The sequence below is a fragment of the Propithecus coquereli genome, unplaced genomic scaffold, assembly GCF_000956105.1.
Source record: "Propithecus coquereli isolate 6110/MARCELLA unplaced genomic scaffold, Pcoq_1.0 Scaffold165, whole genome shotgun sequence".
Taxonomy (NCBI): Eukaryota; Metazoa; Chordata; class Mammalia; order Primates; family Indriidae; genus Propithecus; species Propithecus coquereli.
The window spans coordinates 3,559,174-3,565,575 of record NW_012141080.1 but is presented as its reverse complement, the minus strand read 5'-3'; positions in this window follow the sequence as shown (position 1 = coordinate 3,565,575).

Sequence of the window (6,402 nt, the reverse complement as noted above, 5' to 3'; positions counted from 1 at the left end):
CTCCTCATGGATGACCAAAAGCTCTGAGAGAAAATTTGCTATCTTCCAATTAGCTACCTCAGTGATTCTGTGCGACTGGATTCTGCAGCAAAGATTTCCTCAGGTGGGACCCATGCCAGCCTCTTGTTCTGCATACTCTTTTGTAGGTGGGTCCTATTCGTGACTCTGATGATCTATATCCCTTACTTAAGGCTTCTGCCCTCTGAGTTGTCCACAGGACACTGTGCTGACAGAACTAGTGGTCCTTGTGGACTCTTTATCTTCTTCAGAGCATTCTGAGTCTCTGGACCGACACTTGAACCACAGTGTGTCCTTTTCTGGAGCTGTCTGAATACACAGTACTGGCTCTAACACATATGGTTCCATGTGTTCCTTCAAAGAACTGGAAGTAGAGTCTCAAAGAGATATTTGTACCCGTGTTCACAGAAGCATTATTCACAATTGCTAAAACATAGAAGCAACCCAAGTATCCATCCATGGATGAAGGGATAAGCAAAATGTGTGTGTATATATATGTATATATATATATACACACACACACACACACGCACACACGATGGAATATTATTAATATTTAGCTATAACATGCATAAACCTTGAAAACATGCTAAAGAAGTGAGACCCAAAATGTCACACGTTGTATGATTTTGTATGATTATATAAATGCATGAAATTTATATGAAATGTCAAGACTAGGCAAATCCATAGACACAGGAAGCAGAGTTATAACTGTCAGGAGTTAGAGGAGGGAAGAATGTGAATTGACTCCTAATGGGTACTGAGTTTTTTCTAGAGAGTGATGAGGTTGTTATGAAATTAAAGCGATGGTTGCATATTTTGTGAATCTACTAAGTACCACTGAATTGTACACTTTACAAGGGTGCATTCACTGGGGAGAGAATAGTCTTTTTGATCAATACTGCTGGGACAACTGGATATCCACATGAATTTAAATATAATTCAGATACACATCTTATGGTATCTGAATTATATTTTAATTTACAAAAGTGTTTATGAGAGCTTAAGCTAGTGCCGGGGTAAGGAAAAATTCAGGTTGAAACAAATATAAACAATTGAATAAATTACAGTGTACTACTGGTGCGATTAAAGCCTTTCTAGCATTCAGTAAGGACTATTGGAGTATTAATATTAGAAAAAGCAACTTGTTCACTGTTCTTTGCATTTGACGTATGGACTTTAGAGTAAATGAGTTAATAATTCATACAATCTTTACAAGGCAATTAAAAAAGGAAGAGCTCTCCCAAGAGGAAGATGATGCCAGAAACATTATGCTCAATCACCTTGATTATTATTGTGTTGTCCTAGGGAATAGTAAATTAGTTAACTGTCTAAATGTTATAGATGCTCCTAGATCTTGTATTATTGATGAAGTATAGATATGCTTGTTCAACCAAATCTGAGGGACTCTAAACTTCAGATAATTAGAGCTAGCGTCAAGCTATCAATGGGACTCATTTTATAGATGAGAACACAGGTTGGGAGAGAGAAGTAATAGTCTGAGGCTACGTCAATCATCAGTTGCTAAGATACTCATCTTCAAAGAGCCAGTTCTGGCTTTGTACTTCCTTGAAGACCAAGGCTTTTGTTTTTATTCTCACCTGAGAGGAGATTTTAGGGGCATCCCCTGGAAAGTTTAAACTGAAGATGATGCTTGGGAGCGAGTGAGCTTTCTATGCAGGGCTCAGGGTGGGACACCTTCTTTGCTCACATAAAGACAATTGTCCTTTTCAAAAATGACTAGTAAATGGCAGAAAGAAAGTCCATGTTTTTTGACATACTCCTAAGATTTTGGAGTTTTGAGAATCTGAAGTCTTCCTGAGACCAGCTCCTCTGCCTGGTGAAGACTGAGAATTAGGGATCATTGTGATGTCAGCAGATTCTCCAACAAGACTTCTTCTTCCCAGCCCACCTCACCTCCACGTCACCCAAACAAATTTGCAACACTCCCAAGAGTCTTGTGATTTATCTCACCCTTCTTTTCATTAAAATCCATTAGAAGGAAATAATCTACTTTGAAAACTATCTTATGGAAGGCTTGAATGTGATATTTCATGTTTCCTACTACAATTTTCTGCATTGCCATAGAGATTATTTGGCATCCCAAAGTGATAAATCTCTAATGGCCAGAGTGGTGAAATAATTTTGTACTGGGAGAGTTTAATCTGCCTCTGAAATTAAGTCAGTGGAGGCAGTACTATACTTTCACTAATAATAAGAGGTGATATTTATTCAGCACCAACAACTTGGTAGGCATTGTACAAAGCACTTTATATTGCTAAGTTTAATTGTCATAGTCTGTTTTGTGCTACTATAACAAAATATCACAGTCTGGATAATTTACAGTGAACAGAAATTTATTTTCTCACAGTTCTGGAGGCTGGGAAGTCCAAGATCAAGGGGCTGACATCTGGTGGAGACCTTCTCGCTAGATCATCCAGTGGTGGAGGGTAGAAGAGTGGTTGGGCGGGGCAGAGAGAGAGAGAGAAGGAGGCTGAACTTGCCCTTTTATAATGATCCCACTCTCTTGATAATAGCATTAATTTATTCATGAGTGCTTATCGTCTCTTCAAGGTCTGACTTTTTATACTGTTACAATAGCAACTAAATTTCAACATGAGGTTTGGAGGGACAAACATTTGGAGGGACACAGCATTAATTTTTACAATAACACTATGAAGTAATGCATACTGAACATTTTTTACCAAGATGCACACTGATGCCCAGAGAGTTCAAGTAACTTTGTCAAGGTCATAATTAGAAAAATGTGCAGAACTATTTCTTTCTATATCTTCACACTATATGGAATTAATAATATGGTGCTTGATGTTAGCAATGTTGGGACTTTATGAATTCAGATGAAAAGTAATTGTTCTCTTGACCCTTTGACACATGTTAAAATCTCATTACTAGACCACTGAAAAGAGTGAATATGGGAGACAGTCTTAGCTGTGTAACCCTGAGTAAGTGTGACCTTACGTTAATTCTTAAGGGATTACTGTGACAATAGCTAGCCTGATGTCAGCAGAGTATTTTAAACCAGGACTGTCCTGCCAGCTCCAGGTTATATAACCCTTTTTAGTGTGATGGAGTGGCCAAGCACACGTCCCAGCTGCTGTGAGGGACCAACTCAAGGCCATCCCCTACCTCTTCTGCAGGCAAAACATCACTTAAATTCTTCCAGTCTGATGTGTTTCTCTGGTGCCATAGCTTGATGGTCAAGAGCTTCAGGAAACAGCTCAGCATCCCTGGAACTGAGTGAGCTTTGTCAGTGCTGTGTTGTGTTGTGTCAGAGTCCTGTGCCAAAAAAACAGCCTCCGTACTCTCTGGACCATTTCCTAAAGCTCCCTGTGGTGGTCAGGATTCTTGTTTGAAAGTAGGAGAAACCAACTCCAGCCAGCTCATTAAGAAGGTGGCTATGAAATCAGTTACAGTGTCCCTCATGGCCGGCAGGCTGGAAAGCAGCTGGACTTCAGGAGAGATGTAATCAGGAACTGGAAAGAGAGATGCTGAGAACTCTTTCTCTTCCCTCTTCCTATACAATATATATGTATAGTGTATATATATACACACATATACCATATATGTATACACACACACACACACACATATATATATAGTTTTCTCTGAATCTCTCAGTATATCTCTCTAAATAGCTTTGCTATTTATTTCTCAGCCACCAGCCTTTCCTATTTCTGAATAAAAATCCTGGCCACACAAAGTTCTCAAATTCCCATGTTTATTGTTCAGCCACACAGGAAAACCTGACGTGTTGGCCCCAATTCCAAGTTCGTCAGCACATGGGTGATGAGCTCAGTCCTGGGGCTCAGCTCTCATCACTCATCTGTGGATAGGCTGGGATCATGCAGTATAAACTGGTTCTGGGAGCCTGTCTACCTGTCCCTACTGTGTGCAGGAAAGTCGCTTTAGGAAAAGGGCATCACATTGAGGCTACAGATTGACAAAGCTGCAACGGACAGAGGGAAGCTTCTCTTCCTAGTTTCGCTTTGAGTAGACGTTGCTCAGAAGAGGAAGGGGTGGTGGGTGGTGTCTGAGGCTCCTGGAGCTGATTTCCACATGACCAGTTTTTCTGGGTCAGAAAGCACTACAGCTCGAGAGGGCTGTGTGAGCTGTGATTTCCGTTCTGCGTCTTCTGAAAGTGTTGCTCCTCTTTCTCTCTCAGGAATGTCTTGTCCTTCACCCACATGGTCCTTTTGGCCAATGAATCACCTGGCCACATCCTTCCCTGGACACAGGAGTGGAAAGCCTGGGCCATGACAATTTCCAGTCCAATCAGAGTACCCTAACCCTAACCCAGACCACAGGGCAGGGCTGGTGCCCCAAGGTGGACCAATCAGAGTTCTGATTAGGATCTTTTATGCCTGTTTTCGGTGGGGTTGCTGAGTTGGTAGATGTGAGCCTGGGGCTCTGAAAGTCCTATGGCCTGTCAAAGAGAGGGAGCCTGTCTGAGGAATGAAGCCAGAGAGTCAAGCAGAGCTGTGACATGGAGAGACAGACCAAGAACCCTAGAGACAGAGTCTTTGGGTCAAGCCAGCCCTGAAGCCAGAAGCAGTTCTGTAATCTCCAATTACGAGAGTCCATAAATCCTTTCTATTTTGCTCAAGCTACTTTGATCTAGATTTTTCTTTTGTCGCCTATAACCTAATACACTGGCTTGTATGCATCAACACACAACAGGCTCTGAAGGTTCCCCCAGGTCCTATTTAATAATTTCCTTAATGAAAGATTATTTTATCTATAAATATCTCCAAAGGAGGACATCCGACTATTCAGTAATAGACCCCAGAACATCACTATTCATTACTCTTCAAAGTAGCCTTGACAGTTGCTGCTACAATTAGCATTATTTGATGTTGCATAATGAAAGAATTCACAGATTTTGGGGTTTAGGGATATTATCTTATTATTAATCTGTTGTCTCTTAGGTGAAAAATTTAGGGAAAGATCATGAAATAATTGTTATAAGGGTAAATTGCCTAACTTGAGGGGGAAGTCTGCTAAAATTTTTTTGAGCCTAGTATTAGGCATTCCTGCAAAGAATAGATAAGATATATTTAGGTATAATGACTCCATCACATTGTATATTACACTAGTTTTCAGGAATAGTTTGCTCTTTGTAATTATATTGGATCTTAGAAATTTAAATTCCATATTGTTTCCAACATTGGCTTTTGGATTGAGTTTAACTATTAGAGCCGTATCAAAGCAGTTAGTGACTTGCGCTGTTACGCATAGACCTTAATTTCTCATTGTCTCAGGCTTTAGAAGTTTTTATGTTTTGCTTTTCCAGGTGTAATGGGGCTGCTCTTGCTTACTTAGATAAGGCTGCATCAGCGCTTTTAATATAACCTGTTAATTTCAAGGGACCTCATAAACTGGCTGTAATCTACATCCTCAGAACTGGGAAACATCTGTGTCTTTTGAGACAAAAGTGTTCTTTTTCCTTTGCTTTTTTTATTCTTGCTTTTTTACCTCCAAAAACACGGACATGGAATCCCATTCTTTTAGGTACCATGTGTGTCTTTGACAACACACAGCCTGCTTTCGTTGCATTTAATGAAAACTCTCTCCAGCAGCTTAGCTGTGACAATGTCATTTATTTTATTTTTAGCGGTGACTGAGAGTCCCTTGCAAGATGTGCACCGGAATGTCAGTCTGAATCACCAGTGCTCTCCTGGGTACCAGGGATTCTGTACTGCAGGGGGCGCTAGCACGCCTCATTTCTCTAAGCACAAGAGCAGGTACAGCCTCAGGTAAAACTGACATGTAGACGCCATGTGACACTTATCTTGCGTCCTGGGAACTGATAAATGGGACCCAAAGCAGAGAAAGAAAGAAGCATCATAGACGAAAATAAAATAAACAATAAAATAAAATAAAATAGGGTCCGACTGGAGACCCTCAGAAAAGTCTCCAAGTTGTTTCTGCAACCTCAGTCTTTATCTCATTCTCATTCCCTGACCAGCCTGTATAAACAGATCAGAAAGAGGGCTCAGGGAGTCCCGTGGCTCTTTCCGCTGTAATTTTCACCCATACTCCAACAGTTGAGATTGTCCAAGAGCCTTATCAAGATTGGGGAACTTACTGAGACCCTATGCCTTATAGAGAGTAGGAGGCTTTAGAAAGACAATAGGCAATTTCCTGCACTAGAAGGATGTCGGTTTACCCAGGGAACTAGCTTGAAGAGTGGGAAAGAGAACTCGAGACAGGCATCAGAAAGGACGGAAGATGGAATTCAGTGGCACCCCATCATTTTGAAGTGGCACGCGTGTGTCACAGGGATCAAGAGAGATGGCTGAAGAGAAGCTGCTCTTAAGTTTTCTTGCTGGCTGTATTTTTTATACACACACACACACACACACA